Genomic DNA, 24,027 nt, shown 5'->3' on the forward strand with positions numbered 1-24,027 from the left:
ATCGTGGTCCGGTTGAAGCTGTTGCAGTAGGGCAAAAAGTGTACAAAGTTTGTGTGATGTGAGTCTCCCAGGAATAAATCCTGCTGCGTTCAGTAGCAGATGGTTTGCAAGGATTTTTGCCAACATCTTTACACACATATTTATGAGAGAGAGTGAATGGTAAAAGTCCAAGGGGGAGGGCAGATTGCTGGGCTTCAGAACAGTGACTAATGTGGGTTCACAGAGGAAACGGGGGAGAACCCCCAGTTGCAGTCCCTCCTCATACATGTGGAGCATTTGGGTGGCGAGAATAGCAGCATAGGCTTTGTGAAATTCGGAGGGGAAACCTTCACCCTAGGAGGCCTTGCAAGTGGGAAAGCTTGACCTTGTCAAGGGTGATAGGCATGCCTAAAAATTGCCGGCGAGATCCCTCAATCCAGGTCAGTGTAATATGCTCAAAATAGTCTGTGTAGGCTTCCAGGGGTCTAGAGATGGGGATGCATAGATGCCTGAGTAGTACGAAACACATTCTTCCCGAATCTCTTCTGCGTCGAAGAGGGTGTCGCCTCCCTCAGTCTCAAACTGGAGAATACCTGGTGGTTGAGTTGTCTGGCGAGACAGATTGACAAGTGTTCTACTCTGTCTCTCTGCCTTCCCTTACATTCTGACCACAGTGAGTGAGCCTTGAGGAGTATTTGACTTCTAAATCAGCCAGATCCTTGAACTCCAACAATCCTGATCTTAGTCGGAGTGTTAGATGGTGGCATGTGTGCATATTGTGTGTCTAGCTTGTGTAGTTCCTTTTCGAGCCTGTCAAGATCGTTGTACAATGTTTTTTTTTTTTTTTTTTTTAAACTTTATTTATTAAGTTTTTCCTCAGTGAACAGCACAAAGAAGAAACAACCACAGAGGTCACACTAGTACATATCACAATCGTTTGGATATCATATAGGCACTTATACATGGGCGAGTGGGCAGCACGGGTAGACAATTGTCACACAGGAGAACATATGCATTACAGTGGAGTGGACAAGACATAGGAATAAGCAGTCACGGGCAGTCATATAGATATGTAACATGAGCAGTGGCATCTAACGGTCAGACAACTAGGAACAGCTCTCCGAAGTCGTTTCAAGAAAGCAAGCTCTCACGACATCATGGCATAATGAGTGTAGCATGTGTGGAACCTTGAGTAGCCTCCTACCCCGGCTATGGTCTGGGATGGGCCATTCCCTCCCCGCAATCTATTCCCTACAGCGTCTCGCATCAGTGTACATCGGTGTGCCTCCCAAAGTGTCCTCCATGAGGGTCTCATCTAAGTGATAGTTATAGCCGTGATACTCAACTGTCGACCTCAGAGTCTGTGGTCGCTGCCGTGTGTCGTAACAGATAAATTTGTAGCGGCCCCCAAATATCCTTCGGCCTGCTCTGTACTGGTGTCAATTCTGCATAAACAGCATTCTGATCCTGACAATAAACTAGGTCATCAAGCCATTCCTTAAACTTAGGAGCCCTACCTCGACCCCAGCGACAAGCAACGCGCCTCTTAGCTAGTAATAGTGCGACATCCGTGAATTTCCGAATAGACTTAGGCACATCCCGAGTGTATCCCAACAGCATAATTAGCGGGTCTTTGTCAATTGCCCCAGATGTCATAACCTGTAGCGCGGCCTGCACCTGTTGCCAATATTCAAAAACTCCTGGGCATTCCCAAGCTAAATGGAAGAATCCCGCACCTGCCGTATTGCAGCGATCACATCTATCGGTATCTGCCAAGTGAAAGCGCAGTTTTCTCACAGGTGTATAATAGAAACGTTGTAAAAATTTGAAATGAATGATCTTTAGCCTATTGCTAGATGCAATATTAGCCATGACAGCACAGCAGTAGCGCCATTGGTCGTCAGTAATATCCCGGTCTAAGTCTACAGTCCAATGTCGCCGCGCCGAGCTCTCCGGCCCTTGGCGCTGTGTCCTTATATTATTATATAGTCTAGAAACAAGATGGCGGCCGTCAAAAGCATGGTATGCAGTGGTAACACCACTTCCGGTTCCTCCGGAAAGGTGGGCAACACTTCCCTCAATCCCTGTCTAAGGCGGATGTAATAGAACACCTCCAGAGGCGTGGGTGCAACTGCATGAAACAGCTATTCCTTGGTACGGAACCATCCATCACTGAACAAGTCCCCCCATACGGAGATTTTCGTGCGCCTACACATCAATTGAAATCCCGTTTCCTGCAAAAGGGAAATGCGAGGGTGGTACGTAAGAGGAAGTGCCGGGGAATATAAGTGCGTAGCACCGATTAGCCTTACTATCCTACTCCACGCGTCAATGGTGCATGTTACCGTGGTAAACGGCGTTTCTATCGCTTTGACTGTACCCAGTATGAGGCCATTAAGAGGAAGAGGACGCGCAATCCAATCCTCTGCGGCGATTTGCGGCATGCATGGCGAGGGTTTCAACCAATGATACGCCTATTGCGCTTGGGCAGCGACGTAATAAAGTTCAAAGTCCGGCACATCAAAACCTCCTTTCTCATAAGGCTGGGTAATGATGGTCCAACGCAGCCGAGGTTGTTTGCCTCCCCAAAAGAGTCGTAGGAGCTCCGAGCGTAGTTGTTTAAAGAAAAAAACGCCAGGAAAATATGGTACATTTTGGAATAGGTATAGGAATTGCGGTAGCACAACCATCTTTATAAGCGCCGCCCTCCCTGCCATCGACAGCGGCAAAGCCTTCCAGCGCATTACATTATCAGCTAATTTCGTGATGGCCACTCCATAGTTCGATCTAAGTGTCACATCCTTGTCCAGAGATATGACGATACCCAAGTATCTAAGATCTGTGTCACACCATTCGAGCGGATAGTCCAGCTGGAATTTCGTAACGGCACTCGTTAGCGGGAAAAATTGGGATTTCCTCCAATTCACATGCACCCCCGACAGCCCACCAAAGACAAAGAAACTCCCTTAAAATAGGATTAAGGTTGGTTTGAGGATGTTTCAAATACAGCGTGATATCATCTGCATACAGCGATACTCCAATTTGGCGTTGGAAGCAGTGGAAGGCACTAGCTCTGTGTAGCTGACGGATTCGACATGCCAAAGGCTCGATCGCCATAGCAAAGAGCAGAGGGGAGAGAGGGCACCCCTGCCTGGTGCCCCTCGTTATCAGCATTGGGGCCGACAGTAATCTGTTAACCACCACTTTGGCAGTCGGTCTGGTATATAACAGCTCGATCCAGTTAACAAACAGTTTGGGGAACCCCATCCTGTGTAATATAGTAAATAGGTACGGCCATTCGACCGAGTCAAACGCTTTCGTGGCGTCTAAAAAGACAGCAGCGACAGGCAGTTCTGGGGCAATCGTCTGAATCAAAGAGAACAGTGTTCTAAGATTATGGGTGGTGGCGCGGCCCGGCACAAATCCAGCTTGGTCCGGCAAAACTATTTTAGACATAATCAGTGAGAATCGTGTTGCCAGCACCTTGGCAAGGATCTTCGCATCGCAATTGATGAGAGATTATTATTATTATTATTATTATAAATTTTATAAAGCGCTTGGTCACCTGCTGGTGTGTCCCCGCGCTAGAAGCTACTGTTTGGTTCCTTAGTCGTGGGACTCTGGTTGCGGCTCGAAGCCCTATAAGAGGCCTTAAGGGTTGGGAAACAGGATTGTTTTTAGTTCTTTGCGGAAAGTCAGCTCAGATTTTTCCAGTCGCATCTTCTCTGGCAGCTTGTTCCACAGTTTAGCGGTCGAGACTCTAAAGGATTTTCCACCCATTCTTACTCTTTTTACCTTTGGGACCTGCACCAGTCCCGTGCCCCATGATCTCAATTGGCGTGTGGGTTCATATCGCTTAAGATAGTTGAGCAAGTACCTAGGGCCTTTTGGTCTATATGAGTCCGTGTCCGTCGGTTCTTTACCCGGTTTCAACAAGGAGGTAATTACCACCTCCCTCATCGATCTCGGTAATTCCCCAACTTCCAGCGACTCCTCATAGACTTCCTTAAGAACCGGTGCCATGATATCGATGTAACATTTATAAAACTCAGCGGGGAGTCCATCAGATCCCGTCGCCTTTCCATTGGCAAGCGACATGATGGCGTCTCGGATCTCATCAGTCTCCAATGGTGCACTAAGAAATTGTCTATGCACATCGCTGAGCCAACACAGTGCTACATCATCGAGAAAACTTCCCATATCTACCTCGGTAGTTTGTTGAGAAGTATACAGCTGCTTATAGTGTGAAAGAAATTCCTCCTGAATCCCTCTCGTATCCTGACAGCGTAAGCCGTTTGTTGTGACTATTTCTAATATAGTGGCACTGAATCGTGGCTTTCTCGTTATCGCGGCCAGTACCTTGCCGGGACGTTCCCATTCGCAGTAACGCCGCGCCGTCCAATACTTTCCCTTAAACTTTACTTCTCTCGCTGCTTCCTCTCCAAACTCGGAAAGTTTTTCTCTAAAGGTATGATGTAGTTCCGAGTCAACTCTGCTTGTCATCTCAAGTTCAAGCTCCTTAAGCTCGCGCTCTAACCTGCCCAATGTCCTCTGAATGTCTTTCAGTATCCCCCCGCCCTTGGATATGCAAATACCTCTGACCGTGACCTTGAATGCCTCCCACACCATCGCTACATTATTAACTGAAGTCCTGTTCCTGGGGAAGAACTCCTCGATTTCATCACCCAGCTCCGATCTAAAGACTGTGTCTAGCAGCATAGCAGCATAGCAGCCTCCATGGAGGTCTTATTCTCTCATGACCCGGAATCTTTAGAGACAACAACACTGGGCAGTGATCTGAATATGTTCTGAGCAAGTGTGTTACCTTATCTATACCCGTACAAAGCCCCCTCGACACAAAGCAGTAATCTAATCTAGCCCCCGTATTAGTGTATGACGTAAAGTGCGTGCCCTCTCTATGTGCATGATGTGTGTATCTCCAACTATCCACCAGCCCGCTTCCTCTATGACGCCCAGTAACTCATCCCTCGCTTGCCTGTTATATTGACCACAACCATCTGATCTATCCATGCCTGGCACTAGTGTAACATTAAAGTCTCCCCCCCCAAATAATGTGTGCAGCACCCGTCACCAATACATGTCCCCAAACCGTGGTAAAAAACTCTGGTGTGTCAACATTCGGAGCGTAGCAGTTTACTATAGCAACATTATCTATGCCAAATCTACCCCACAATATCACAAAGCGTCCATCAGGATCAAGAATCTCTCCCAACAGCTGAAAGGCAATTGATTTTTTGATCAGAACAGCAGTGCCTCTAGAATACGAAGAATATGAGGAGAACTTTCTGACCGAGGCCCACTTACTAGCATATTTAGAATCAGATCTAGGGCAGAAATGTGTCTCTTGTAACAAGGCAATATGCACATTATGCCTATCCAGATAGGCAAGGATATTTCTACCTTTCCTAGAATCGTTAATGCCCCGCACGTTCCATGACATTATTATCAATTTGCTCCCTGCCATATCAGCCATCACCAATGGCATCAGCCGCAACAATACTCACCCCCACCCGTACCCCCCATCGCCCATACGTGCCAATCCACATATTCCAAGTACTCTGCAATGTCGTGTGAATCCTCTGTACAGTGCACCCAACCTCCCACACTCCCCTCCCTTTCCCCTGACTCCCCCCAACTATCACAGGCATACCCCCGACCCGCTCCCAGTCCACACCATGCACCCACTCATCATTCGTGCAGGCCATCATCTTCCAATTATTCTCCCTTTCAAACGGGTATGACCCATTCCACCCAGCCCACCCAATCTGGCAAGTCCAACTCTTTGTATTCTGCAACATCTTCAACCAACAAGGACTCAGGTCAGATACAACCCCATTCATTCCCCCCCACCCACCCTGTAACAATCTACGTGTAACAGTTCAAACCCCGGTCCCGCCCCTCCCTCCACCCACTGAAGCAACCCCAATCCTCCGGCATTCACCCCCCCCACCCATCACCGCTAGCAAACACCCAACCAGCCGCAGTGTAACGAACAAATTCAAAGGGGCACACCCTAGTAGGGTCATCTAAGGTACACACTTTAGCACCCCCCGCTCCTCGTCCCCAATTCCGAAACCGCCCTTAGAGGGGCAAGTCGAGGGAGGGGGGTGTCGCCTGGCATACTTTACCACCCATAGTCCAATGCCGTCTTCATCGCTCACGATTGTCCATACTCGCAGTACCTCAGCAGAGTCTCAAGTGCGACGGTATGAAAACAGCACGCACCCCGTTCCGAAACTTAAGTCACAGCAGGCTAGGAGAGTCCTCAGCAATCCACACACGCAGATCAGTCCTCCTCATTCTCTACCTCCTCCACCACAGGACGGTTCCCACGCTCGCGTCGCAATGTTTTCAGGAAATCTTCCACTTGCTGCGGGTTTAAGAAAAAGTGCTGCTTTGCCTGATGCGTGATCCGAAGCTTAGCCGGGTACAGTAGAGCATAGTCTATTTGTAGATCCCTTAGTTTTTTCTTCACGCCCAGAAACTTTCTCCGTTGGTCCTGGACAATTGGCGTAAAGTCCGGGTATAGCGAAAAATTAACCCCATCACATGTTAATTGTTTAGCAGTTCTTGCAGCACGGAGTGCAGTGTCTCTATCCCGATAGTTTAGTAGTCGAGCTATTATCGGTCGAGGCGGAGCCCCTGGCTGGGGTTGCGGACCAAGGGAACGATGTGCACGCTCAACAATGAACTGCTTGGAAAAAGCGTCCGCTCCTATCGCCGTCTGGAGTATCCGTTCAACATATTCCTCCATACGCCCAGTGTTCGTAGACTCCGGCACACCCACCACACGGACATTATTGCGGCGACTGCGCGCTTCCAACTCCTCGTTCTTTGCAGCTATTACTTTGAGGATGTTATCCATTCGTGACAGTCTAGTAGCATGGGACGCCGTGGTATCATCATTATCTGAAATCCTTCTCTCCGCCTCCGTGAGGCGTTCCTCGTGAACATCCATCTTCTGGACAAGAGCGTCCATCCTGGAGGACAAACGATCCAACTTATCCACCACCGTCGCGAACCCTTGTTTCATTTCCTGCAGTAGTAGATGCATGTCCGGTGCAGCCACACCGCAGCTAGGCCCTGCTGTTGGTGGGCTCTGAGCCCCAGTCGAGTCCGTCCCCGTCTTCACAGTCTTCTTCGGCGCCGGGGCTGAGTCAAAGGATATTTTCGGCTGTCGAGTATCTTGTCGGCCCATGGCGGCACCTCATGCTGACCTCGCCGCTGTCCGTGAATGCGTTCGTCTGTTCCCGCCTCGCGGCGACCCAGAAGCCCTGGACATGTAACGTTACAGTCGCAGCATCCAGCTCTGTCGTCCACCAGGAATCTCTCCAGCCGGGTCCGCCAATCTTGGTCACACACTACTCCTGCTGCTGATCACCAGAGATCCGCCTTGTCGCAATCCACACCACGCGCTATCATAGCGTGCCTCTCAACCACTGTACGCAGCATCCAATACAGTGGGTACACAGTGCAGAGGGAGCCGCTCCGGCTTCTCAGTGTCTCGCACTGCCCGGGCTCAGCATCCACGGTCCGCCGCGCCTTCAGGAGCGCCAACAATTGTCAAGAAGCGCAGTAGTTTCACCGTTTTGCGTTGCCGCGTCAGCTCCATGCTAGCTAATATTGTCTAACTCCAGGTGCAGCCTCCAAGCAGTCACAGCTCCATCATACCAGCTACAAATAGAAGAGTCGTCCCTACTCCCAAACTATGAGGTCACTCACATAGAGCATACATCGGCACCGAATGTAGTACCATATGACAACCAGGAATTGGATGAGACAGAAGACATCAGCCTTCCTATATCCTATACCCTCTCTAGCACAATACCAGCGTTGTACACACCTCCACCCACAAAGGAACTCCCAACAACACAGGACTTTGCTAACACCATCATCCTTCCTATACTTCTCGCTAGTACAATTACAGAGACATGCAGACCTTCACCCACAAACACACTCCTAGCAACTCAGAACTTATCCAGCACCGACGACACATCCAATAGTTACGGAACCGACAATCAAAAAGAGGAAAGAAAGAAAATGGCAGCGGAATTGAGAACTGATCCGAAAAGGAGAAGGGTAGTGCGGACAATCAGATCTGCCATCCCTAAGAGATCACATCAGAACAAGAAGGACATTAATAAGCTTCAGAAACTAGTGAGCAAGCTAGCACAAGCCACTATTAATACCTTACAGGCGATAGAGAAAATTGAAGAGATGACGGTGAACATTCTCTCTAAAGTCACGAATATCCAAAACCTAGTACATTCTTTTCAAAGAAAGAGTAACGAGATGGACATGTCCTTAAAACATAGAGACAACCGACCAGACAGGACAAAATCACTATCTAAAGAGGAAACTCTGGCCTTAATCCGAACATATGATCTATCGGACCGCAAGGGAGAGAAAAGAATCAAAACAATACCACTAGACTCTAACAGAACATCAAGAAAAAATGATAGAACATCCAACCCCCACAACTTACAACATATACAGCTAATACCAAACGAAGCCGAAAATGCGAACCCTAGTAACAAAGAAAAACCTCTGACCTGTCTACTAATCAACTGTCGATCGGCAACCAAACATGCATCGGACATTGCAGACCTCATCATCAACAAGGACATTGACCTGGCAATCCTTACAGAAACATGGCTTACGGAATCTTCATCCCCAACCATGGATCTTTTAGTACCACCGCAATTCAACATTTTGAGACTTGATAGACACAGAAAGCTAGGGGAAGGGATAGCCTGTATTCATCGATCTGACATTGAGGTCAAACAAATTCAGGCCGACCCGCTAGAATCCTGTGAGTATCTAGGTCTTAACATAAGATCAACCAACATTCAACGATGCAACTTGCATACATTTTACCACTCACCAGAAGACAACGCAAAGTTTACAGAAGAGTTAATGGAGATCATAACAGCCAACTCTAACAACGATGCCAATAACATATTTCTAGGCGATTTCAACCTTCACTGGGAGGACTGCAATGACAAACTGGTCAACACGCTTAAAGGTTTCCTCATTGAACTAAACCTCACACAAGCGTGCACACTACCCACACACTCAAAAGAGCGACGTTAGACTGGATTATCTCAAGAAATAAAGATGCATCAATCCGCGCCATAACGCCATGTGACTGGTCTGATCATCACGCCATAACATTCGTGATACCCACTGTGGGAAAAGGCAGGACCAGACAACCTTTTAAGGCCAAAAAATGGACTCGAGACACAAAAGAAGCAAATATGGAGCTACTGGTCGAAAGCTGCGAAAGAGACTTAAAGCCACCCAACAACCTAGAGAACGTCAACGAGCTGACGGATCACTACATAGCAGCTGTCGAAAATATCGTCAATAACACCATGCCATTAAAATTGAAAAGAATCTCAGAGAAGACTAAAAATCCGTGGTTTAATGAAGCACTAAACGAAGAAAGACGCAAATTGAGAATGGCCGAAAGAAAATGGAGGCAACACCCGTCATCCATTGAACTGGAAGCACTCAGAAAAATCAGGAACCAATATAATAAAAAGATCATTAGCTCAAAAAAGGAATTTATAAGATCAGAATTAGATAATGCCAAAAACAGACCACGAAAACTCTTTGAAATCCTAAAGGAGCAATCAAACAAATTAGCCAAATCAGTGGAAGAAAACTCAAAAACACCTCTAAGCTGTGATGAATTCTCCACATTTTTCACAGAAAAGGCCAAATCACTCGAAGTAGAGCTTAGAAATGCTGCGATGAACCTTCCCACCGAACCTCGGTTTACCAACGATTCCGACTCTACAACGGATTGCACTAAGGCAAAAAATAAGGCAAGTTGGGAATCATTCGAACTGTACGACCAGCACATGATTGCCAAGATGCTCTCAGAAATCAAACCAAACAACCACTACCAAGACCCCCTGCCTGCAAAATGCGTAAAAGAAATCAACCACATCCTGATTCCAATATGGACCGAAATATTAAATGCTTCACTTTCACAAGGGATCCTCCCCGACTGCCTAAAAACAGGTCAAGTTGTTCCCATAATCAAAAAACCCACAGCGGATACATCAGATCCAAACAATTTTCGCCCAGTAACCAACATCCCTTTACTGGCCAAGCTGACTGAGAAATGTGTGCAGAACCAACTGAGCCAACACATCACCAAATTCTCCTTGCTAGATGAATGCCAATCAGGATTCAGAGCAGGGCACGGCACGGAAACGGCGATCCTCCATATTATTGATGATGCGCTACAGGCCCTTGACCAAAATCAAGCATGCTTATTGGTTCTCCTTGACCTGTCATCGGCATTTGACACGGTAAATCATGAAGCATTACTGACCAGGCTACGGGACGGGATGGGATTGTCGGGAATTGTGCTGAAATGGTTCGAATCCTTTTTACAGAACAGAACGCAGCGCTTCCTGGTTAACCAATCAATCTCACTTCCATGCCCTATCTCAATAGGAGTCCCTCAAGGATCGACACTATCCCCAGATCTTTTTAACCTATACGTCGAACCACTCACAGAAATTCTCCAAAAGTCTCAATTATCCTATCACATGTATGCTGACGACACGCAAATATACTTAAAGATCACATCCCTAAAAGACTTGGAAATAATGAATGAGACACTAAAAATGGCACTTCAATGGTTAACTACAAACCATCTGAAGCTGAACGCACATAAAACAGAGTTCCTACTAATCTCACCACCAAGGAACAATACAGAAATAAAGGAATGGACGAAAGTCGTGACTGCGCTAAACTGCACCCCAACCCTGGTCAACTCAGCTAAATCACTAGGAATCACCTTAGACGAGAATCTAGACATGAAAGCCCACGTTAACTCAATGGCGAAAAGTGCCTGCTTTCACTTGAACTACTTAAGAAAATTGAAACCTTTCATCTCAGAGGCGGACCTCAAACTGGCAATCCAATCCTTAGTTATCTCGAGGATTGAATATGGCTGCACCACCTTAGCTGGCTTACCAAAAATGTCTACGGCACCACTAAAAGCCTGCCTTAACGCTGCGGCAAGAATTATCACCGGAACCAGGAAATATGATCATATATCCCCGCACCTGAAAGCATTAAACTGGCTACCTTATGAAGCCAGAATCCAAATGAAGATAGCATGTATCACACACAGAGCGCTACACGACAACACCCCAAGGTATCTAGCCAAGAAAATTCAACTGTTCGGTGGCAACCGACCAGCTAGGAGTGCTCAGGAGTTGCTGCTACGGCCAGCCATCTTCCGAAAGAAAAAAACCTATGACAGAGCGTTCTCAGGAGCTGCCCCCAGAATATGGAACTCACTCCCTCCAAATATCAGGAAGATCCAGAATCTGGTAACATTCAAGCGGGAAGTGAAGAGCCTGCTGATGAATAGATACATTACGTAGTGAAGATCACTGTTCACGGTTCTGATATACTACTGCCCTAGCACAGAACTTGTATGGCACGAGTAAGGGAAGCATAATCAATACTATAACGAACACGTATTCTATGATATGAGAACAACCTAAAGGCCACCACTAATGGATATTTTGACTTAACCTGAGAACAGCACCACACATGAACATATACCTAGCTACCTCATATTTGTTATATATACCTGTTTGTTATAAGTTTAACCATAGCATATTTTAACGCGAACGTCACATGTGTTACGAATATATAGTTGTTGTACTTTAACTGTTTTTACATATGTTAACCCTCCACCTCTCCTATGTTAAGCGCTCTGATACCCACGGGTCTTGTTCGCGCTATACAAAACTTTATAATAAATAAATAAATAAATAAATAAATAAATAAATACCAGCATACCTCATGCGCAATGGTCATTCCATCATGTGCCAGGTGCAGTGCCACTAATCACAGTCAATCTGGTGCCAGGCGGCGTGAAGTACTCTTGTCCTGGCCTCTCGTAGGCCCGTCCCTTGTACTTGCCAGTGGGCCTGCAGTGATCCCTATCAAAGCACTAGCCGCATAATTCGTGAGCACCCACTCTGGGTCCGACGCGCAGGCGAGCTCCTAGCGTAGGACATGCACTTCATGCACGAGCAACGTCGCATCTGATTCCGCTTCAAGTGGCCGCCAAGTAGGGAATGCAATCATAGGTTGTTCCTCGTCTACCATTCACCGCTACAGTCATCTCCCTCGTAACCACTGAACACCAAATGCAGTCCTTTCCTGCGTCGCCTACTTTATCCGCTCCCCTCGGCGTTTCCAGGCCCTCAGGCAGCAGTAGGATTACCCCCGCCTGCAATATCCTTTCGCTCACAGCACCGGGAATGACGGGGGGGGGGGGAGGGTTCGCAAAGCAACGGCAGGAGCGCGAAGTCCGTTCACCAGCGCCAGGCTCGTCTACGCCTCCGGCGCCTCTCACCTCAAATCTCGCCGCAGTTGATGTTGGTCCGCTCACGCTGCCCCGAGTCTGCTTCAGAGGGGAGCGCGGTAGTTCAGGCGCGCAGCGGCCGCGGCCTACACACCTCGTGGGAGCCCCGAGGTCACGTAGCAACTGTGTCCCTTCTCGCGATCGGGCAGGCTCCGCCTCCGCAGTCGATGCTTCACTCACGGCGGGATTAACTTCGCACTCCGATGGCCGAACTGCTTCAAATTCGCAGCGAGTGAAGGGTCAAGGGTCTTCAACAATCGCTCCAAGTTTCAGCGGCATTGGAGGCGGTTAACGTAGGATAATTAGCGGATGTTGGCACAGGCTGCAGGAGCCTCACAGAGGTGCGGCCATACTGCTCGTGCGCCCTCTAGCGCCCTCCATCGTTGTACAATGTTTCCCACACATCATGTTGTTTGGCACTGGAGATCCCACTCATATATGCTTTAAAAGGCTCCTAGACCGGGCCTTCCGACTTCACAGATGTCTTATTGTCAATGAAGTACTGGAGGATGTCGGTTTGTAAATCACTTTTAGAGGCGGGGTCTAATAGGGTTGTGAGCAATAAGCAGCAGGTTTAGGCACAGTGTTTGGAATCTGCTATGTCCAGACCTACTTTAATAGGTGAGTGGTCTGAGAAAGTGCAAGGGAGATGTTCAGCTGAGCGGATCCAGCAGAAAACAGCACAAACCCCAGCCAGCAATCCAGCAGTGCCCATGAACCATGCGCTGTGGGAACATGTGTATCTTCTTGAAGAGTGGGGTGTCTATTCCTCCAGGTATCCACAAGCCCACCCGTGTTCATTATGTTGGTGAGGGCAAGGGCAGCCATGTGGTGCACACATGTTGCAGTCTAGGTCCTTATTGAGCACCACGTTGACATAAACCCACCCACAGTATTGCACTCGGAGAGAGCGTTGTACATGTACATTTCTGCCAAACATGTCTCAGGTAGTCGAGATCATCCGAGGTGGTTCCATATGTGTTTAGGAGAGTGAGATGCTGACTACCCACCATGAATTGAAGAATATTGTACCTCTCACAATTGTCTGTCTCCACATGGAGGAGGACGAAGGGCAGGCCCCTGAGCACCAGAACAGTAGTTCCACAGGCAAAAGACGAGTACTTGGCTAGTGACTTGTGACCACTTCACTTCTGTGCAAAGGGAGAGGTCAAGTGTGCATATAAATGTGTCTTCTACAGGATGGCATGTCCACCTTGTGGCGTTCAATGTAGGCTAGAGTATGGCGAACATTGTGGGAATTGTTTAGGTTACGCACATTCCATGTCAATTAGTGGAGGGATGCTATAGCAGGTATCGTCTGCACCATAACAGATTAAGGTTGTAACGCGTGCCTAACACCCTGTTAGGGGATGGAAGTGAGTGTTGTGGATGGTGTCTCAAGAAGGGCCTCACTTATATATATAGTCTGAGCCAGGAGAGGCGGTATGCACTCTAAACATAAACAAGCTACAAGCAATCACCCAACCCTCACCACCCTCATCAGCCATCCTAACCAGCCAGTAAATCCTCTGCATCCAAATCAACTCAAAGAACAGAAGAAAAATGCTGATAGGTTTCATCCCATGGGGGCATACAGAGAGCTGGCTGAACAACACTCCCACTCATTAGGGGGCGTCCACCAGTCGAGGAAGAGAACATTGGTAGCGGACAAGAAAGTCACAACAGTAAGATGCAAAGGCCATATGGGTAAACAAAGAGTTCACTCAATGTCACTTTGATCTCTGTTTGGCAAGGGCTATCCCCAGCGAGAGGCATCCCTGGTATCTTGCAGGAACATTTTCTTGAAAGGTGAGAAACTTTGCGTGGTGTAAAAGATGTGTACTTTGCTGCCATGAGAAACCCGTAGTATTGAGGGGTACAGCGTAGCATCGGGTACTCCCACCTGACGGAGCCCCCATGTTGTACGGGTTGCCTCTCGCATGCCATCTGTAGTGCCGCATTACGGTCCTTGTAGTTCAAAAGTTTTGAAATTATGAGACGTGGCGGGCACCCCTGGAGGTGGTCTGGGGCCCAGCGAGCGGTGTCCCTGGTCCACTGCAAACATAGATGAGATTCCACTGGGGCCAAATAGGGACTTTAGGAGAGACTCCACATAGTCTGACATGTTTCTGTGTTGGGCGATTTGGGGACTCCCATGTTTTGAAAGTTGTTGCACCGGGACGGACCTCCAAGTCCTCGCTCTTGGCTTTGATAAGGTTCAGAACTTTGGCTATGTCAAGAAGTTTCTCATTGGTAGTTGTTGAGTAGTCTTCAAGCGTGGATATTCTAGATTCCATAATGAATAGTTGTTACTCCTGTTTGTTTATGGCAGTAGTCAATATATCTACAGGGATGTGAGAGCATCAAGCATAGTGTCAATTGAACTGAGACTCTTCTGCATGTGTATCAAAAGTGTCAATGTCACTGGTGGCCACCTTTGTAGCCGTGCTGGGTCCTGACGGGGCACCCTCTGCGGGCAGACCCCCACCTGCACATTTGTCACTGAAGTGGACTTTGGATTGCCTGGTGTTGCCCTTGCCCATCTCTTCAGGCAGATGGTGCCACCTTTGTGCAGAAAGGAGACAATGGGTTATTAGTGTTACAGGGGATCTGGGGTAGGCCAGAACATACGATCGATCCACCACACATACCCTCAGGTGAGGCGTTGCAAGGCACCCTCTTGGGAAGGATTCACAGATAGAAATCACCTACTGAGTCTCAGTGGAGTAGAGTTCAAGACTAGAGGCTGCGGGCCAGCCCTGCAGTTAACGTGGACTTGCCGGGTATCGCCTCTCGGTCCGAGGAATCCTGCACTAGTGTTCGGTTGGGGGTATCCTAGAGACGGTCCCTCACAAAATAGATGATGAGTGGTGGAGGTGTCCAGTAAGAGAAGAAGTGGGGCTATTCACAATAAATTAATGTAAGTAGGGGCCAAATCTGGGAGTGTCCAGCAGCATGGGCCTGCCCCCCGCAGAGGCCCATCAGTTGCCCCCAGTGATTGCGTGGCCCTGCAAAGTATGGAGCACCAAGGGTGGGAGGGTGGAGCCCAGTCCCCAGGCTGCAGTGACGCTAATGATCCTTACAGCACTCTGGGGCTACGAGAGCTACCCGAGATAAGGCTGTGCTTACCCTAGGACCATACACTATGAGGCGCTGATTGCCAGTTTCAATATTTGGACCTCTGCGGCCCTCCTCAGCTGCCAGCCCATGACTAGTCCAGTCCATTGGAAGATGCAGCAACAGTCAAACAGTCGAACTCTCAAAGTGGAGCAGTAGGCCAGGCGGCCATATTGCGCCTCTGCAACCCAGGCGCAGCTGGAGTGGTGCGCTCCGTATCGAGATCTCCAGGGCCCTCCAATGGTCGCCAACCATGCTGAGGGGCACCCCTCACCACGGAGAAGCATGCTGCTGGCGATGGCGACCTGGGTTAATGGTAGATGTGCCATCCTATGGCAATCTTGAGGCCAGACACTCTTGTGCTCCCAACATAATACATACAGTTACTATAAGAAGTGGTTGCCCAAATGACCCACCGAGCTGGGGTAGATGCATACATAAAAAACAAACATCACCCCTGAGGGTTTCTGTTGTTTAAAAAAATGCTTAAGTTTTGTGTAATTAAACACTTTTGTTGACCCACCTAACATAAAGAGGAAGAATAATACAGAGGCAATGACTAGAAATTGTTGTTTACTAATGATTTCATTGATTTGAAACATCTTTTGCGATTTTTCATTCACATATACTGAATTTATCTTGTCCCAATAAAGCATGTGAGAAACACGCAGCACGAAAAAGATAACAAAACATTAAAAACATATATTCACTTAGTACACATATTAAAAAATACTTTTGGTCCAATTATGCCCCTCCAAACAGAGCAAAGGTGCACTGAGTCTATCTTAGTTGACAATTTGGTCCCCTTAATAAGTCAAAAGGACCACCCACAGGACTAACTTGTCCCACTGTGTTCCAGATCTTGTATTTGAGCATTATCTTAATTGAAAAACATATGTATATCAATAACCATAATCATACATAATAAAGAAGCGAAGTGAAAATGGAAAATAACAAATTGGATTAATACATTTCTTTCATGTATTGGAAAGAGAAGCATACGTTGGCTAATCATTTTCATTCCACATATTCCTCAGTAATCATGTATAAAACCATATCATGCCATAGAAATCTCTATTTTCTTTTGTTTGAATCTGTTTATTGAAAGTTTTTTGCTTTTTGTTATACATACTATATAGCAATTACCAATCGCCGAATTGCACGTTATATAGCAGGATACGCTAAGGATATGAAAATCAAACAGAATAGTGTTGTAGCCACTCCACAGACATTGCGTATATGTAACATAGTAGTAAAAGGGCTCTGTCAAACCTACACCACAGGGTAAACACAAAATCTAGATATATTAGTAGAACACATGTCCACCAGTGTTAGAAATGGGAATCTCTAGTTGGCAATGGTGTGCACCTTTGTCCAAGTAGGGACCCTTGCTTCTAGTCAGGGTACGGGAGTTATGGACTTAGACAACCACTGCTCACGACCTTGGTAGCTTGTCACGAGTAGTCAAGCTTATCTCAGAGGCAGTGTGTAAAGCATTTGCGCACACATACAGTAATATAATGAAAACACCACAAATGGACACCACACCAGTTTAGGAAACCTTTATCTAAACCAAACAAGACCAAAATGACAACAATCCACCATACACATGTCAACATATCATCAAAAATAGGTTATTCACAAAAATAAAGCTTGTAACAGCATATAGCACCACCTGGGGCTGTTACAATATTGTGACCAATGAACATCCCAAAGTACGGTGCCGACCATGTGGTATGCAGGCCAGGCACAGAGTCGCACGGACCCCAATACTATTACCTTGGCAAGCCACGAAAACAAAGACGGTGCATGGTGTCGCGGAGGTGATGCGTTGTTGGTGCCGGGCGGCGGCGGTTCCTTACGACCACAGGGAAGATGAGGCATCAGTTCCATTCTGCGAGGCAGGGGAGGTGAGGCGTTGGTTCCTTACTGTTGCTGGGAAGGTGAAGCGGCGGTTCCTTATGAATGTGTGGAGTCGATGGATTTGGGAGGTCACCCATGTCAGGTAATAGCTCCGTGAAAATGAGGCAACGGCGTTGGTGAGGTCGGGGCTGCAGTGCAAGTCGGGGCAATGCATCGTGAGTGTCATGAGCGGTGCCCTCGGCTACAGTGCAGCCAGCGGCCTCGCTGACTGTTTCAGAGTCGATTACAGGGTGGCATCGGCAGGCGTCTGGGCTGCGGTGCAAGTCAGGGTGGTGCATCGTGCACCTCACAAGCGGAGCCCACAGCTTCTTTGCAGGTCACGGCATGACTTGTCGGCTTCTGTATTGCTTTTTCCCTCTGTGGCAGCTGAAACAGCAGTTCCAGATGCAGAAGGACACAGGAAACAAAGTCTTTTTTTCCCTGAGACTTCAGAACAGGAGGCAAGCTCTACATCAAGCCCTTGGAAATCTGCTTCAAGCAGGATACACAGCACAGTTCAGTCTTTGTCCTCTTCTTGGCAGAAGTAACCACTGTAGGCCAACCCAGCAAAGCATCCACACTGCAATGGGCAGAACTCCTCCTTACAGCTTCTCCAGCTCTTCTACTTGGCAGAGGTTCCTCTTGAGTCCAGAGTATTTTAAAGATCTGGGGTCTGGGCCCCAATAATTACACCACATTTTCATTTGTTCTCTTGTGACAAAGGTTTCTCAGCTCAGTCCAAACCAGTTCTGTCCTCTCTGGTCCAGCTTCTTGGCAGGAGGTGGAGACAGCATTGTGCACATGAGCTAGGACCTATTCAGGTGCAGGGAAAACTCCTCTAAATGCAACCCAGGTCTAATCAGCCCAGCTCGGAGTCACCCAGTAAAGGCAGGACACATCTCAACCCCCAGGTGACTTTCTGCAGTGAATGCACATCCCCAGCATCTGTCACTCCAAAACCAGACAGTCAATACATAAGTCAGCAGAGGCACATAGGATGGCTAAGCAAGAAAATGCCTAGTTTCTAAAAGTTATAGCAAAGAGGGCTTTGGCCCTTGGCCGCTGGACAGGGCCATTTAATTGAAGAAGAATAGAGATTGTCCTAGCCATCACGTTCATGTGCTGCTAAAACAATTTGACAGACTTAGGTCCATGAACTCGATTCGTATGGACTTTAAGCATTTATGCGCCTGGTTGTGTATTTGTTTTTAGAAGATTAGATTCACATTAAGTCATAAGTGAGACACAAATGGATACACATCAATTAGTGCACATTGAAACAAAATATGTGACAAAACTTAAAATGACAATGAAATCAACTGTGTGATCAAACAATGTGACAAGACACACAGTTGATGAAGTTCAAAAGGCAACAATTATTAGTATAATAAAACATCAGTCTTATTTCAATAAACTGAAGCAGCAAGTGGCCAATCTTTTATATTCAAGTTGTCTACCACATATTCAGTGCTGATATGCACGGGGAACAAACCATTGAGCCTAGCAGTTAGAAATGTATACAGCATTTCTACTAGGGCAAACTTAATTTTGTGCAAAAAGTCCCCGCATTGTCAGATGCCGACGCATTTAGATTCCCAGTGCAATTTATGGGACTCTCTTCAGGGCGTAGACTGGTTTATCTGATCGACAGAGATGTGTATTCATTGCAGGGTCGTGGGGTCAGAAGGTAAACAAAAGGCACTTTTTTCATCGGACCGGAAGGCACTTTTTTCATCGGGCTGGGAGGCGTTCTAGAGATTACGACTGGGACAGAAGCACTGCATCGTCCCGTAACAAAGCGACACAAAAAGCTGCCCGGCGATGAGCTCTAAAGAGACTGTCTGAAAAGGCTCACTTAAAAACGATTTTGGCAAATCTGCAGACAACCTTGAATTAACGCCACTATCACGCCTCCCATCCTAATAAAAAAAGTGCCTTTCGTTTACTTTCTGACCCCCCGAGTCTGCAATGAATACACATCTCTGGCAGATTTTCCTGTGTGCCGACTGACCTCTGACATAAATACTACAGCTATCCACATCACCAGAATTGATCAATTTGTAAGGCAAACTCCTGATGTTTCCTCTGGTTTTTAGGGGCTTAGGGAGCCTAGCCTTTCATGGGCAAACGCTTAGTCACACAAGTGGTGTACTATTGTTTACAGGAGAAGTGTAGTAATGCTGTGGGTTAGGACATTTGTGGATCCCAACAGATTATATCAGAGCAGTTTGCTTTCACTTTTGTTCTTGTGTGTAATGTCAGTGCTCACAGTGTGCTCCGCAATACAGCAAAACAAAATATCTGACTCGGGACTCATGGAAAGCATTTCCCTTGTGAGACAGACAACTTTGAATTTGGAAAAGAAAATGCTACATATGCATATGTTTTTACCAGTGGCATTTTCATTTCCATTACCGTTCAAATGCACTGTCAAGGTAGTGTTGTGCATGTCAACGGGTCGTTTTCTGCCCTAAAGCAGGTAATACCTACCAAATCCATGCAGCCTGATGTCCTGTCCAACACGAATGGACGACAAGCTGCAAAGGTATATATTTTATTGTCTGATTAATAAAAATCGTTAAAAAATGATGCTTTAGAATACACATAAGGAAACAGATTACAGACTTAGGTACCTAAAATAACTTGGTATTAAAACATAAAAGTTCATTTATCCTAACATGAAAAGAATCATACATAATTCATTAAAGTGATGGATGCTTGCAACAGAGAACATACTACTATTCATAAATTCCCTATTCAGAGACATTCAGCCACATTAAAGTCAGAGCTAGGGGCAAGAAACTGTACAATACTTCAAAGTTCCACGTGCTTACATGGCCAATAAAAACACCACAAAATAGCGTTTTACAATACTTCAAAGTGCCACGTGTTTAATGACAGAACGTCTACTTAATCTTGAGCCAATAAAAACAAGATAACCTGTTGTTTTACAATACAAATAAAAGGGCATATGCAATACAAATAAAACCTGTAAGCATAAAAACACTACAACCTTAGGCAGAAGAATATGTTGGTCGTAATAAAAAAAAGTGCCATGTGACTTGGTACAATATAGAACAGTAAATATCCGGCCATATAAATTATCCAGGCAGTAGCCAGGAAAGTGCCATGTGCATAGACTTAAGAAAGGAAAATAGTTTGAACCTGATAGTAAAACAAAAAGCATTCATTGTTAAAAAACAAAGTTTAACCTGCTGATGCAAGCATACTTTCGGCAAGAGTCAAAAACTTTATCAACTGACAAGTTAGTGAAATTAAAGCACCAGATAAACATAAAATAAGGGCCTGACAAGCGGATCTCACCCTTACATTGAGAAAAGAGGATTTAAAAAGAATACTACGTGTATTGAGCAGAGTTGGACAGACACAGACAATGTGCAATAGAGTTTCTTGCGAAAGCCTGCACAGTCTACAATCATTAGTTGTCCATTGCTGGATCCATTTAGACGTGCTGTCCTGATTAGGATACATGCCAAGTGATAATTTTAAATATTTGTCCCTCATACGTGATGACAAGTAAGTAGTCAAATAAGGCTGAATTCCCATCCTCTGCTGCAGGATCATGATGGCCATATTGCACTAACCTCTTTGTTCAATGATCGTAGGGGACTTCTGCAGTTCCAGGAGGCCCCTAGGAAGGTAGGCTCTGGGATTGGGAACAGTGAAAGCACAGTGGTCAAAGAAAGGTGGCAGGTGCTGCCAGTGGCCATGCACACCCAATAGAAAATTTGAGATGCCATACATGGTTTATGGAGAACAGGGCTAGAGAGAGAGAACAGAAAATATTGAGAACTACAGATAAGATAGAAGAGAAGATAGAGGAAAGTGGTTCTAGAAAAGGAAAGAAGATTGAGAGAAATAAAGGTGAGTAAATAGAAAAAGTAAGAGATAGTGAGAGAGCAGGAGAGACAGGAATGAGAAGATAGACGCAGCGGTAAACAGAAAGGGATAGTGGGGAAATGGCTCAGAGAGGCAGTGGGGAAAGAGGTTTGGAGATGGAGAGAGGACAGAGAAAATAAGCAAAATCCTAAAGCGGCAAAATGAGAACTAGGTACATGGGGAGAAGTGGTGATTAAAGCTTTTTAAATGGAATTAATGGCTTATGACGTATTGGCCAAGACATTAGGCCCAATGTGATTTCAATGCCCGCGTTTGCACTCTATTTTCTAAAAGGCATATTAGTGTAAGATTCAAAAATCATCTTTCATCTGGTTCTTGCTAAAGTAAAACTATTTTTTCTTTATCCACATTGCTTTTTGCAAAATGCTTAACAATGGCATCCCCTTGTTATTTGTTCCTATATGGTCTTGGTGAGAAGTGCTAATGGCTTCTCTTTTAATGGATGTCATCCCTTTCTTCATTTGCTGGTACAGTCGCTGGAAGGCACAACCTTTTTTTTCTGAGCAGTCCAAGTTGTATCAAGGAGGTTATTTGGGTTTCTGGTGTACATTTAAATATGGCAGTTTCTTAACTGCTTCATAAGATGAAGCTTGACCTTAATCTGCACCTGTAGTACTACTGAACAATCCCTCTAAAAATTAAATATTTTCCATTTCTAGTACACATGGCAGGCTACCATGCTTTCTACAATCACCACTCAGAAAAGTACATGCTCATCAAACCAATTTTAGCCAAATGGAGGGTGCCACCTCGAGGATGTGCAAGGAGTCTACTGCATGTACAAGAGTGGAGAATATGTATAATGCCAGAAGTGGAGAATTCAGTAGCATCCAAATGGGAGGTACCATGCAAGCAGCTTCAAAGAGAGATTTTATCACATAGCAGGATCCTTAATGTTAACAGTGAAACCACAACTCAGAGCCATAGAAGCAGTGCTGCTGCTTGCCCATCTATGGCTCCTTTAATTGAAGATGAAACTAGTATCCTTAACTAGGCCACAGGCCTCCAATGGACCCATTCCCGGGCTTACACATTCACCTATCCTTTACCAACTTAAAGTTTATCTTGGTCTATAACAAAAAGAGTTTGTTTTCTTTGTCAATCGCTGTGGAAGATGGTACACTCTATACTAGCCTTTTTAGAAAGGTGACGGATAGAAATACACTGTTTCACTACTGTTCACACTTTTTGTCAAACATATTTTTATTAAACTGTTTCCAAAGTACATCATATTTCAGTATCATCACAGCACCCCTAGCAGGGGGAGTTGCATATTTCGACAAGGCTGCAATTGGCTAGAGTTGAACAGTGCTCAATTTAAGCCCAACCCCGTTTTCAGTGGCCTGCTTAAATGAAGGTTACAGTTTCTAATAATAGTGGAGCTTAGGGCAAATCTTTACAATCAATGAGTGATAGCAAACATTTCAGCCTGTGTCCCATCTTTCTTTTGCAAGGGTAATTTTCCTAGGTCTTCCAATCCGAAGATGTCGCCGAAAGTAAGTAACAGTCATATAGAAACCACCCCCAACTGGGAGGCAACAGGAACAGATACAAAGAAAACCCCTCCCCTACAATGGTGGCGGCAGCATCCAAACAGTGTATTTGATTTAAGATATGAGAGATGACTCAAAGTTGAAAGAGATGAAGGGCTCTGATAGTGGAAGGGCAGACAGCCGATGGTAAGTCCTGTGAAAGGAAGGTGACTAGGGGGCCCAACTTAAATTCAAAGTTCTTAAAGTCGTCCCTAAAGATATCTGACATTTGTTCGAGACCAAGCAGCTTCCATAATCGGGAATGCCAAAGGGAGATTGCTGGTGCTTCCTTCCTCTTCCAAGCTGCTGCCAGGGTGACCTTCGCAGCTCCTATACAGAGCCACATGATTGTCTTATCTGCTCGGGTCTGATGCTCTAGGGAGGGATCGCGAAGCCCCAGAAGGACCCCTGCTATAGTGGTAGGAATGGGATATCCAAGCATGTATTTAATCTGTGCAAGTATTGCTTCGCACCATATGTGTTGGAAGTCCCCAGAAACCCACACCCCCGCCAGCATCTATCGGACGTGTTGGGAAAAATCTGCCTCAGCTTGGATGGGTGAAGATACCAGTCCATCACAGTCTTAAGGTGGGCTTCCCGAAGCTCTGTGGAATGATTGAATCTCGTGATGTCAGTCCATAAATGCGTCCATTCATCATCAGAAATACTACGCTGTAATATGCCTTCCCACATGGATATGTATCGTGGTCGTGGGGAAAGTGTGGTAGTGAGTAGAAATTTGTATATGAATGAAATCGCCCCTTTCATGGAAGTGGTCTTGGTGAGGAATGATTCAAACTTTGTGAGAGGGCGGGTGGCTGCCTCTCGCACTCGGGGTGTAAGGGCCCAGTGCATTAATTGGGTATAGTGGTATCTCTCTGTGCTCCCTAGGCCATAATCTCGCTGGCAGGTATCAAAGGTGAGGGGGGTCAAAATTGTGAAAAAGATGGGTCAAAGCAAGGCATCCTCCCTCTCTCCAAGCGTCAAAAGGTCCCTTTTGTAAGCCCGGGGGGAATGCGGGGTTAAAGTAGAGTGGTGTAAAAGGTGAGGGGAACGAGGTCCACATATCATCTCCTGTGACCGTATCCCAGACTTTCAGAGTGGTGCGTGTAGGAGTGGCAATGTAGGTATTCTTGGATCTATCTTTTT

The sequence above is a fragment of the Lissotriton helveticus genome, chromosome 9 (genome assembly GCF_964261635.1).
Source record: "Lissotriton helveticus chromosome 9, aLisHel1.1, whole genome shotgun sequence".
NCBI lineage: Eukaryota > Metazoa > Chordata > Amphibia > Caudata > Salamandridae > Lissotriton > Lissotriton helveticus.